The sequence below is a fragment of the Grammomys surdaster genome, unplaced genomic scaffold (assembly GCF_004785775.1).
Source record: "Grammomys surdaster isolate TR1022 unplaced genomic scaffold, NIH_TR_1.0 137, whole genome shotgun sequence".
Lineage (NCBI taxonomy): Eukaryota > Metazoa > Chordata > Mammalia > Rodentia > Muridae > Grammomys > Grammomys surdaster.
In genome coordinates this window covers 7302237-7315235 of record NW_021604595.1, presented here as the reverse complement: position 1 = coordinate 7315235, position 12999 = coordinate 7302237, and the positions used below count along the sequence as shown (strand labels likewise).

General features: G+C 43.1%; 1 protein-coding gene across 1 annotated transcript in view; it reads left to right on the top strand.

The window, feature by feature from the left end:
- The first annotated feature begins 6155 nt into the window (after positions 1 to 6155).
- The window catches only part of Phactr1 (phosphatase and actin regulator 1), a 278883-nt gene continuing 272039 nt past the window's right edge, over positions 6156 to 12999 (top strand). The window contains exon 1 of the mRNA XM_028763224.1: positions 6156 to 6386. The gene's annotated coding sequence lies outside the window, so the exon portion shown is untranslated. The remainder of the gene's footprint in view (positions 6387 to 12999) is intronic.

The window sequence follows — 12999 nt, the reverse complement described above, 5'->3', positions numbered from 1 at the left end:
GGGACAAAATGATTGTAAGGGCCAGACATCAGGGAGGAGTGTCACTGGATGTGACGGGACCACCACAGTCATGAACTTACAACAGCGTGATTGCCTGCAGAGTCATCATTCTTCATGGAGGATAAAGGGGTTCACAAGTCCTCACTTCCTTCTAACTGAGGACCTATAGTCAATTGGTGGCTCCCAGGGGAAGGAGAGTAATTTTTCATGACATTGCCTTTTATAGTAAAGTCTCTTCCATCCCTAGAATTAACCAACTAAAATGATGCCAAGGAATTGATGGGCCCATTTAGATTCAGAGATCGAATCAGACTCTGTCACTTGATTGGAGAGCATCCAGCTTCTAGAATATATGGGATAAGAGACATGGTCTGTCATGTCCACCTTTAGAAAAGAGAACCTACAACATGAAAATTTGCTGGAAGACCTTCACATGACATTTATCATTTACTGGGGGCTGCCAGTCAATTTCGGCCAAATCACTCTACAAAAGGGATCTTGTCTGTGTTTCAGAAAGAAGAAAAAGAAGGTTCAGAGCCATGTTGGCTAGGGGCAGTCAGCACCTGCTGTATGCCATGCCTGGGAGTTGCATCAGGCCAGATTTTCTCTTTCGTTCACTAAAACTGGGTTAAATGACCAGCATGATCAGGTGGAGTGGCTTGAATCCAATTCCAGTCAATTCTGCTCTAGTGGCCATTTCTGACTCCACTCACATCCTTCTAGCATCTTACTCCTGTCTCAGTCCTATCTGGACCCAAGTCATGACATCAATTCCATACGGTGCTTTGGAGCAAATTAAAGGTAGCAACAACAGCCTCACCTGGTGGGAAACAGCCTTTTTCTGTTGTTCACCCCTAGCCACGCTACCACTTGCATTGCGCTGTGATGACTGAAAGCAGTATGAAAAATGGTTTCTCAGATTGGCTGTGGCACCGACTTGGCAAGGAACATAGTAATAACCACCATGTTATAGATTATTCTGGAGCCCTCAGATCATTTTCCTGTCAGGCTCTGCTTTCGTTCTGGGAAGTCTTAAGAAACAGCTCCCTGTCTTTCAAATGAGAATCCTCCAGTCTCAGATCTCTCTTATTTAAGGAATTGCAGACCTTCCACAATGAAACAAAACAAAGCTAATCTAAGTCTAAAAGCCTGGTAAGCTTAATATGGGTTTGACAAGAAGACTTCCATGCAGAGCATCTTATAGAGTTGCCCAAGAATGGCAGGACACAAACATTGACTCCCTTTAAACTCCATAATAAATGGGAAGAGGGGAGAAAGAAAGAAAAGACTGGCAGAGAGAGGAGGAAAATGAAGTCAGAAAGGAGAAAGAGAAAAGAGAAGGCAGGCAAAAAGATGGTGGACCACTGTCAGTTTACCCACATACAGGAGTGGAAAGAAGGGAAGGTGTAGGAGAGAAGCTTGTACCACTCTGCCTCCCCACAGACTCCCTGACTCAGCCTCTGATGCTCCATGATGACCTAGCAACTCTTAGTCTTAAGAAAAAAATATTCTCCATGCAATGACAACACAGCCACTAGCCTACCAAAATTCACAGACCTCCTCCATAAGAATGTACTGTGTCTTCACTCCCTCAGCAGAGCCTCGTGTTCAAGTCTGAGCCTGTCCCTGGCTCCAGAGTCCCCAGAAAGCCCATTGACATCTTCTTACGTTGGTATCAAGCCTATTGCACTGTCTATGTAGGTCAAGATGTGTTTACTCTGTGACACAAGTATTATTTTCTATTCATTTCTCTTCGAGAAGGGTTTGTTAAGCCTTCAGCCATGCACTGCTGCTTATGTGGTTTAGTTCCATGTTGGGAAACAAAATGTAAAAAATAGTAAACAGTTGAGTAACAGATGTATAGCAGGGAAACAACTTGTAGAATATTCCAGAGCCCAATGAGTAAAATGTGAGGCTTCTAGGGGCGAGACATTGTAAGAACCCTGGTTTTGAAATAGACTTTTGTTTGTTTGTTGTTTTTGTTTTGTTAAGAGTTTTGGGTCCACAACAAAAGTGTAAGCAAGGTGCACTGTTCTTCAATGTCTGCTGCACACAGCCTTCCGCATTGCCAGCATCTGAAAGCTGCAATCATTATAACAGGTTACCTTTCGATGCCACACCCTTGTTCAGAGCTTATATTAGGGTTCGCACTTAGTGCTACATGTTCAATGGGCTTCTGCAGTTACATCATGATAGCAAGAAATGAGAATTCCCCTTGCATATGATCCTTCTTCACATAACCAGTCTTTCTACTGGTTAAACCTCCAATAGACTAGAACAGTAGTTCTCAACTTGTGGGTCACAGACCCCTTTGGCAAGCCCTTATCTGCAAAAATATTTACATCACAATTCATAACAGTGGCAAATTTTCAGTTATGAAGTAGCAACAAAAATAATTTTATGGTTGGGGGTCACTACAACATGAGGAACACTATTAAAAATGTTGCAGCATTAGGAAGTTTGAGAACCACTGGACTAGAGTAAGAAGAAGCTACTGAAAGAGCCAGAATAAAGGAAAGCAAAAACACATTGAGCAACAAAGCTCAAAGCCGTGTCCTGAGTGTCCCAGGTCACCACGTATCCACTCCACACAAAGCACTATCAGAGTGTGTCTTCTTTGCCCTGGCTGTCTGAGAATTTGAAGCCTTAAAAAAAAATGAGGAAACATTGAAAATATAGAACCCACAGACATTAGTCATTCACAAATAAGTTAGCATGTGAGAATGCAATTCATACATGTTGGAGTTGTGATACTTTACCAGTCTATACTAAGCAGTGTTCATAAGAATGACCTTAACTTGTTCAAAAAAAAAGAATTGAATTCAAGATGTTTTGTCTATTAAAAATTGAACATAAATTATCACCTTACTGATTTGTTGCTGTTGGAATTAAGTGCAATACACAAAATGCCTAAGACAGGGTCTAACACTAAGTACTAAGAATATTGATGTGTAATCATGAGAACAGTCATGATAGTGGTGCTGATTTATCGAATAGGGAGAGATATTTGAATCCCTCAGACATTTATTTGTCACGTTGCTCATGAAGATGATCTCATGTTTCAAAGTGGACTCAAAAGCAACCTGTACGTAAGACCTGAGCAGGTCATTATCATATGACTATGGTACATTGAGACAAGTGTTATAATTCATCTGTTGTCCTTATTCTGGGTCTTCCTATGTATCACAGGCTGACCTTAAGCGTGTAAGCCTCCTGTCCCCTCTGCTTGAGTGCTGGCATTACATGCATCACCATGTATGGCTATACTATATCTGTTTATTAAAGTGACGTGTTGATGTAGCAGGAGAATCATAGGAGCAGAGCTACAGTCAATTCCTGAGCCGCCCTTAGAAATGTACCGTATTTGGTCAGGCATAGGCATTGTAAGGATGGATATTCCGGGCAGAGAAATCTGACTGTAAACAAAATCACCGAGTCATGGAGACCATGTCACAAGAAAAGACACAGACAAAACAGAACCAAGCAATTGAAGCAATGAGGCAAGAGAGAAAAGTCCCTGAAGCCAGTTTATAATAAACCTCCAGTGTATGACACCAGACGGTGGGGATTTTATCCAAAGGGGAATGGTTTTCTATTAAAGCCTTTAAGTCAAGAAGTTGTATGACGTAATGACTGAGTTTGACGCAAATGCACAGTAACGGTGGGGTAGAAAATGAGTCTGAAGGGAGGAGGCAAAGGCTTGAAGACTAGGCTTGGGTTCTTGGGGTGGCTTGGGTTATAGCCAAGACCCCATGGCTTAGAAAGGTGGGTGATAGCTTTGATAAGATTGAATGGTTCATTTCAGGGGCTTCAGGAAATGAACAGAGAGGAGAAAGATACATAGGACATGGGGTCAAATGTGACACTGAGGATTCTACCCAGAACAGTACAGATGACCCAAGGAAGGAACTTTCTACAAACCCAAAATTTATTTGCTTTACTCTTTATGCCTCCCTGGTGGCACAAACAAAGCTAAATCTTTGGTATTATTGCAATTGCAAACTTATTTAATATTTTCCCGTTGTACTTAGAAGATACTATTTGAATGATGCTATGGACTTAGAACCAAGTGAATAAAAAAAATCGTTTTCTATTCATTTATTTTTGCTATTACGCTTGTATTATTTATTACATTTATTATATGGGTACACATACCAGAACACATATGTGGAGATTAGGGGACAGCTTGGGAGAGTCCGTTCTCTCCTCCCACATGGGTTCCAGAAACCAAACTCCATGTGTCAGGCTAGCAGCAAGTGTCTTAACCCAGTGAGTCAGCTCGCTGGCCACAGATTCTTCTTGTAAGGTTTCTAGACAATACAGACACATGTGTTACCAAAGAATGGATTGTAACCCCACAATGGCTACGTATAATCCAGGGCAAGGCCATCTAATGTGGTAATCACTATATGTGACTACATGTGACTACTAAGGGCTTTGAATGTGATTTGACTATTCCTGAGGTGTGATATAGGCATAAAATACAAATCAGAAGTCAGACATAGAAAAGGAATACATAATAGCCTATCAATGTTTACTAATTACATGTTGAAATCATATTTTGAATATTCTAAAGATAATTTCACTAGTTTTTTAAACTGTGGCTTCTATAAATTTTAAGATTATGTATATGGTTTCTATTATATTTCTATTGATGAGCACTTATCTATGAAATTCAAATTATTCAGATAATCTATCTTTGTTTTCCGGTTATTGTTCCTTGCCTATTCACTTACTTGTTATCCAATTCCCTGATATTTTCTAATATATCCCAATGTGTCCTCATTCCTATTAAGAAAGTAGTTACTGCAGCAACTGTCACAACAGGTTGTCTGATATTTACTACACCTGCGGGGTGAGACAGAAACACCAATCTGTCATTCCACTTAGATTTTCCTCACACATACCTGGTCTTTGCAAGTCAGAACAGAGAAGACCTGATTGCTAATTCCTCCCCATGTCACTGGCTTCTCTAAAGAGGGTAATAACAATTCCTACCTGTTTACTTCAGAGGGATGGGCAGGTAGAGAGTTATCACGGCATTATCAAAGGCAGCTCTAAAGGGACGACACCCATCTACAGATAATTTCTTTAGTGTTGGTCATGGGATCAGTTTCCCTTGGTAGACGTGGATGGAGGGTAAAAGGAAGGAAACACAGAGACTGCGGTTACTGGCTATTCTCAAAGAAAAGCAAGGATCCTCTTCAAGTCCACCCCAGATCTTGTGGCAAGACCCAGCTAACTTGGAGACTGGAGGGACCAGCGCCCGCTATGCATAAAAAATCATCTTGGCGTCTTGTGAACTAGACCAAGAGGCTGGGGTTTTGTGAATCTGATCGTTGTGATATACTCATCCCCACTTTGCAAAGAGCCTCTTCACCCCCAGCCATTTCTCAGTGGCCCCTCATCCAGGCATCATTCAGCAAGACAGGGCGTATGCAAATCAGGTAAATTGGTACAGAATGGAATGGAATGGGTTAAGGTTTCACTTTCCACACCAAGCTAGCAGGTTTTGTTTTTTTGTTTGTTTGTGTTGTTTTTGTTGTTGTTGTTGTTGTTCATCAAGTATCTTTGAAGTGGTTGGAGGAGAGTGTACACAAATTAGGATTAGTGGAGGTCGGAGTTGAGGAGGTGGCTAAAGACCCTGCAAGTCCAACTACCTTTTTGACTTCTAGAATTAAGAAATGTGGCAACAGTAACAAACACTACAGCCTTTAGAATTTGCTCATTTGTTATAAAGCTATATAAGATTTCTCAACTCTGGTCTCCGACACTTACCTGAAACCATTCAGTACCTAATCTCAAGAAAGGTACTGTTAGTAACCTCTCCTTGTCCAGCACCGGCCTTTAAGAGGTTCTGTACCCATGCCGAAAGACAGTCCCCAAACGAAAATTCTGGAAAGGTTAACTGTCATAGTCTGGTGTTTTGAGTGTCCCTGAGGATAGAGATTCTGCGTGGGGTTTGGGCTGGGGACTTAAGGTGGCAGAGTGTTGCTGCTGGATCCTTTTCAATTAATTGTACAATGCAGCCAGGAGAGTCGAGTGACGGAACTGCTAATTCCCTTTAAAAGGAGACAAACTGCATATTAAAAAGCTCAACAAATATTTAAAAAAAGAAAAAAAAAAGCAGACGCTCAGGCGATGACTGAGAGTTCCAGACTTCTCTATGGTTGAGTCCTTGGGATCCTCCCAAGCTGAGCCAGCGGAGCTGCTGCGGGGCGGCAAGACGCACGGAGCTTAGTGGCAGTCAAGCGCAGGTCCAGGGTCTGGGTTGGATCCCCAGGCTACTTTCTGTTTCACTTCGAAATGTCCCTTGCTTCCCAAACCGGTGGCCTCCCAATTCGAGTGAAAAGCTGGACTCCTTGGAGACCTAGGGCTCTGTGAAGGTAAGAGGTGACAGCGTCTAGCCTCGTGGTGGGGGGTGGGGGGAGACGGGGTGGGTAGGTACTACCGCCCTGCAGGGTCTGGGTGGTTCCACGCGGGAGTCGGGAGTGGATCTGTCTGCCTGCTGCTCTGAGATTCTAATGAGGCTGGGGTTCGGGAGTGGGTGGTATCTGAGCTTTGAAAGGGGGATTCAGTGTACCCCTGTTGTCGAGATGCACGGCCACCTTCTGTGGGGTGAGTTGGATTGTCCCCCAACTTCTCAACGAGGGAGCTGGTCAGCGGCCAGGCTCTGGCAACGCTGGGAAGGGGAAGGAAGGGGCTGCCTGGCACCGCAAGGCTGTGTGTGTAGCGTCTGTGTTTGCAGAGCTCAGCCCCAGGGGAGACTGTGGCTCACTCTGTGAACGCACAGCTGTTGAAGAGCTAGAGAGCGGACCCGGTGTGGATGTGTGTGTGTTAGTCCAGAGGTCTAGGCTGTCTTTAAGGTAGGCGCAAGAATCTGAAATCATTTTGGTGCTTCTTGTGGGTTTCTTAGACGCCTTTTGTATTCGCTTTACACTTTGCATGATTTAGAGGAGTTTTTCTTTTGGGGAGCTACCAGCATCAATTGATTTGCTCTTAAAATCCTCTAGCCCGGTTCCTAGGATGTCCCTGATTTGTCACGTAATCTATCCTTGAGGACTGGTGTAGATCTGGTGATGATTTGTAGATCAGGATATCCTTTCTCAGACTTCACTGCAGTGGAGGCACCGGGAGCCCCGGGTGCCTGCTGTAGCCAGCTCTTAGGAGCCTTGGGAAGTTTCTGACTTAAAGACACAGGAAAGACAAAAACCTGAAATCAGAAGCTGTTCTTCGGGGGAGGTGGACTTGGGGAAAGTTGTAGTTACAAATGAAAGATAACTTCAAAATGGAAAGGGTAGAAACAAGGATTGGTTTTGGTGCGATGGAGCACCCAGGCATAGCATTGTAAGGCTTGCTGCAAGGAGAATCGAATCAACACCGAATCTGTTCACTGACTCACTCTGGGTAAAGACCATAGTGGACCGTGCTGGACACAGCCTTCTAAAGACACAGATACATAGACTAGACATGCCTTGCAAGAGTTGGTTTCTAATTGTTATTTTTCTCTGGCCACCTGAGGTGCACTAAACACAGCACAGTGATGCTAAAAACAGAAGGGAAAATGTCCGTAAGAATACTGGCTATGAAGAGATACTCAAGTTTCTGCTGTATCTTTTCTTTTCCCACCTTACTCCCAGATTTGGGCAAATCGTGTGAGGTAAATGTGTTGAGTTAAGCATCTCTTTACAATGGAACCATTATTATGTGACAGGGTATTACACTATTCAGATAGAAATGTCTTATCGGTGACTTTTAAGTCTCAAGGACCACATACCACATTTGAAAATCCAAAAGCCTTGTCAAGAATTTCTGTCATTTTGGCTTTCTTGGGTGCCTGATACTATATTTATTCTGATATCCAACAAAGCCAAAAGATATCCTGAAGTTTTAAATTAAAATCTACACTTGAAATACAGGTGCTATAATATTACAAATATTTATGATAAATATGAGAGCACTTCAGGTGCCACCTTGTAAAGGCTACAGTAGTCCCTGGAGAAAACCTTGCTTAAATAATTGAGTTTCTTTTGTCTGGATTTCTATCAGCTGAAATGTGCTAGAGACCCTTATTTCTACACTGTGATTATATACAGAAGACTAAGATTCTTTTTTGAATTTTTATTTATTTATACTTAGTGTAATTATATTTATGTACAGAAAGCTTAGCAGTACATTTAACCCAGTTTAGTGATGATTTCTTTAGCCTTTGCCTTTTCCAGCTTGGCAATGCGATCACATTGGCTTAGGACCCAGGACGTTGCCTCCCCAATGGCGGCGGATCTCGTCATATCTGTCATTATAATTGGTCCTAATAGTTTCCACCAGCTTAGCCAGAGCACCCTTGTCTTCCGAGTTAACCTGTGTGAAGGCAACAGTGGTGCTTGTCTTCCTGTGGACCAGGTGACCCAGCCTGGCCTTTCCCTTGATGATGCAGTAGGGCACCCCCATCTTTCTGCACAGGGCAGGCAGGAAACCACCAGTTCAATAGGGTCATCATGGGTAATCACCACCAGCTGAGCCTTCTTGTTCCCCACCAAGGTGGTGACTGTATTGACTCTTGCTTGGAGAATAGGCAGTGTCTTAGTTGGGACATCCCCTTTGCCAGCAGCTTTCCCCTCAGCATGGGCCAGTAGCCTTAGCTTCTTCTCTTGCTTTGTCTCTGGCCTGCACTTGTGGGCAAGCTTAAGCATCAGCTGTTTGCCTGTCCAGGGCCTGGGTGAACTGGAATGTCAGGAGGTACTTTGCGCCACTTACAGAGAATGGGCCTTTGCAGCCACAACCTAATGTAGTGGAACCATTTGACAAGCACGTGAGCTCTCTTTTGGGTTGAACGTCCTGCCTAATACCAAAGTTCCTGGGCCTTTTCTCAAACAAAAGATTAACCACCTTTTTGGCCTCCAGTTTTTTCACAACATCGAGGGCTGGGGCCACTTTCTTTCCCTTGGCCTTCTTTCCTTTGAGCATCTTGTTCAGCTATTGAAGAGAGCACCCTCCCAAGTTCTTAAAGATGGCCTCCAGACACTGCAGACCACGGGGCTCTGAACCACTTAGCTTTGATCACATTGCTTTGCATGCTAATTTCTTACAATTTGATGATATGCTTGGGTTTGGGTGCCTATATTTTCTATGCCAAGAACTCGGGCTTACAGTTTTATAGAATACTTCTTTGTTACTTTCTGTACAAGGGGCATTCTGGGAAGTACCTTGTAGATGCCAAGTTTTGTCCCCTACAGGGTATTTCTATACTTTATAGAACATGAGATCAGAACATGTAGCATAGAACAGATTTTGAAAATCCAATTGGTATAGTAATACAAGTGCTTCAGTTAAAATAATAGGTTCTGAAGTCAGGTTACGCTGTATTCCTATTTCAGTTCCGACACCAGTTTAATGAGTGTACATTAGGTGGGCTTCTTGGCCTAAGACTTGGTTTGCTCATTTATGAAATTGGATGATAGTAATTTGAAGTTGCTATCATTCAATACAATTTGCAATTGTATTGGAAATAGGAAGTATAAAATAGGTGCATTAGAATAATAGCATAGTAGGTGTATTAAAATAAGTGTACTAGGATAAAGCAACATAGATAAAGAAATTGTAGCAACTTAAACTGTAAGTACCCGCTGTCATCATTGGTGTCATTTTATGACAGTAGTGACCACAGACTTTTTAAAACAAACAAACAAACAAAACAAAACACCAGCCAACCCCTGCTTCCCAAAAAAAGATCAAACCAGGTCATTCATGTCCTTTCATGTGTCAGACAATAAAACATATGTGAGAACCTCTATCCTGGCATCCATGGTCTCAGCATGCTTTGGAATTAATTCACTAACTTGTTTATTCCTCTATATAAGGAAGTATCTTGGTCCCCATGCTTTGAACATGCTGTGTTTTAAGCCATATGGGATATCAATGATAGCATCAGGTGAACAAAATTGGCCCCCAGATGCCCCTGAGCACTATTCACTGGGGAATACCACTCTGTTGATCCAACTGGTAGAGTGGTCCACAAAGGCAGCCCTTGTCTATTTAAGTCCAACGGGGCATCCAGTGGATGTTGCTTAATGCAGCCCATTTGATTTTCCTCTACTTTAGTCTCAGCCTGAATCTGCTGGGCTTAGGGATCCTGAGGATTTTATTCCACTAGAGCAGAAGGACCACAATGACCTATGACTACATTCCCAAGGCTCTAAAACCACAGTATAACTAATCTCTAAAGGTGCTCAAGCCCTCTTTTTGCATTCCCTGAGTATTTAGCGTACTGTGAAGTTTGGAATCCACAGCTTCAGGCTAAGAGGTATGCAGATGCCTAGCTCCCACCTTCCGAGGAAAGAGGTTAGTAGATATAATTTCCTCTTGGGGAGTTGTCATGAAGTAGGAACAGTGAAGAACCATACAGGGCTTCTTTTCCTAGGAAACCCACAAGACAATACCAAAATTCAAGAGAAACAAGACAAACAACCCAACCAAACTCCAAGGAAAAGTGAGATAAACATTTCTAGAAAGGGAAGTAGATGTTGATAATAAGAAACACCCTTGACATGACCATGCTGCGGTGTAGAGACAGAAGGCCAAGGACCACGTGTGGAAAAGGCAGCTCAGGATTTAAGTGGAGTGTGGACAAGCTCAGCTTGTACACTGAATAAATCATTTAGTTTTATTTCCTCAGTTGCAAAATGATAAGTAGCAATGTCTACCGTTCTCCTAAGGAACTTGAAAGAAACAAACAAACAAAAAGTCTCTACCAAGACTAAAGGGAAGGGCTGGAGCAATGCCTCAGTGGTTGCTGTGTAAGAGTGAGGACCAGGGTTCTGATCCCAAGAACCCAAGTAAAAGCCAGGTGGGTGTTACCTACCTGTAATCCCAGAGCTAGGGAAGACAGGGAATCCCTGGAGTAAGCTGGCTAGCCAGACTAGCTTAAACAGTGAACTCTGGGCTCAACCAGAGACCCTACCTCCTTATAAGTTGTAGAGTCATCAAGAAAGCTGCCCAACATCAGTATTGGGCCTGGCCATGCTATCAAGCACAGGTACACATACATACACATTTACACATAAACTCACATATAAGTGTGCATCCACTACGTGTGAACACACAAACACATATACTGTACACACACACACACACACACACACACACACAAACGTGTGTATGAAACAAAAGCCTGAAGAGTAGGAATCTTGGTATTCCTTGTGAATCTAGCCAAAAGGAATTAAGAACTATTTAGCATTTACAAAAAAAAGTCAAGAAAAAAGGGGACTTGTGTGTTAGTAAAAGCATAAATCTTCTTACTGAAAATAAAGAAGAAAATAACTTTATATACTCTCTAACTAGCAGATAACCAACAGGTGTTAGGTTAGTTGGCTAGGCTGTCTGCCATAACAAAACACCACTGGCTTTAAGAACCAGAAGGATCTTTTCACAGCTCTGTAGACTGGGAAGTCCAGGATCAAGGAGTTGGCAAGGTTTCCAGGGAGGCCTCTGTGCTTGGATTGCAGACTCTCTTGAGCCTTTTCACTGTGTTTTTTGTGTGATCAAGCTTTGGTCTTGTTTATATTCTAATCTTCTTACAAGGACACCATGGGATAAAGCCCTCCCTTGTGGCTTGCCTCTCAGCTTAGTCATTTCTAAGGCCTACTCTCCAAGTGGGGTTACCTCCACCGGTGCTGGCAGTCAGCATTTTTCTATGAATAGACAGCTATCAAGTTAAGGAGGTTTTTTTGTTTTTTAAAGTGTGCCATCCTTATTTCTAGATCTGGGGAGATAAGGAGAGGAACCTAGCATTTCCCTAAAGAAAAACAGTCCCTTCTTCAGTTGGTCAAAGGCTGGCCAATAGATACCATCTGGGTCACGTGGACCAAGCAATCTTCAAGAGAAACTTGACTTCCTGGGGCACTTGGAGCATGCAGGGAAAGCAAGGGCCTTGTTTTATTCATTCCCACTAGGTGTTCTGTCGAAGAATTAAATGTGTTGCTCTTAACAAGGCTGTATCAGCTGGCTCAGCTCTCCAAGAGGAAAGGTGACATTTTGATCAGATGTCCTCTTAAGGTCTGAAGGATGGTGGCACTTCTGTAGACAACGTCCACTCTCTTTTACTCCTCTGCCTCAGAAAGAAAGTTGAAAGTTGATACTTTCATCTGGGTTCCTAGCATGGTTTCCATGACTTATGTATGCCTCACACCACCCCTGTAGCCAGCTCCCAGCCCTCTCTGTTCTCATTCTTCATGCCTGGTGACAGTGACATGGCTCCTTGAAACAGACACACATGATCTCACACACACTCATGAACACGCCGAATGCAGAGACAGAATCCGGGAGCGGAGAGTAAAATGATTTGTGCACAGTCTTTGCAAATCCTTTCCTTTCTGAAGTTTTATCTCTGAAGTTGATTTCACAGAAATTGATCAAAAGGCTTGTCGGTGTTAGGACAAGCAGGGGAAGTGACACCTGTTGTTAATATTGTTAATGTGCAGACACAAAAAGGCACAAACCAGGAAACAGTAGTGGGAGTGGGTGATTCAGGTGTGCATGGAGGAGGCTGAGAGTGCACATGCTTGGTCTCCACTTCTCACCAGCAGAGAGGAGGCTTCTACATCTTTAGCGGGACCATTCGTATATACAGGAAGACACATCCCAGTTCCCAGTTGGCAGTGTGACTGCTCTACCCAAACCAGAAAATTCAAGCTAAAATGTGTATGGGGGAGGGGACTGGAATACACGGACAAAACACGTGCTGATTCTCCTTTGAGTTTGCTGTGGCTGATAAGGAGAATTTATATTAAGAAGAGCAAGGGAGTCCATATTTAGTGACGTGTAACACACCCTATCATGTTCCTTCTCATTAAAAATAAGGTATGCCCCAGTCGGTCCCAGCACATGGGAGGCAGAGGTGAGCCGATCTTTGAGTTCGAGGACAGCCTGGTCTACATACTGAGTTCTAGGACACAGAGAAACCCTGTCTCAACAAAACAAGGAAGGAAGGAAGGAAGGAAG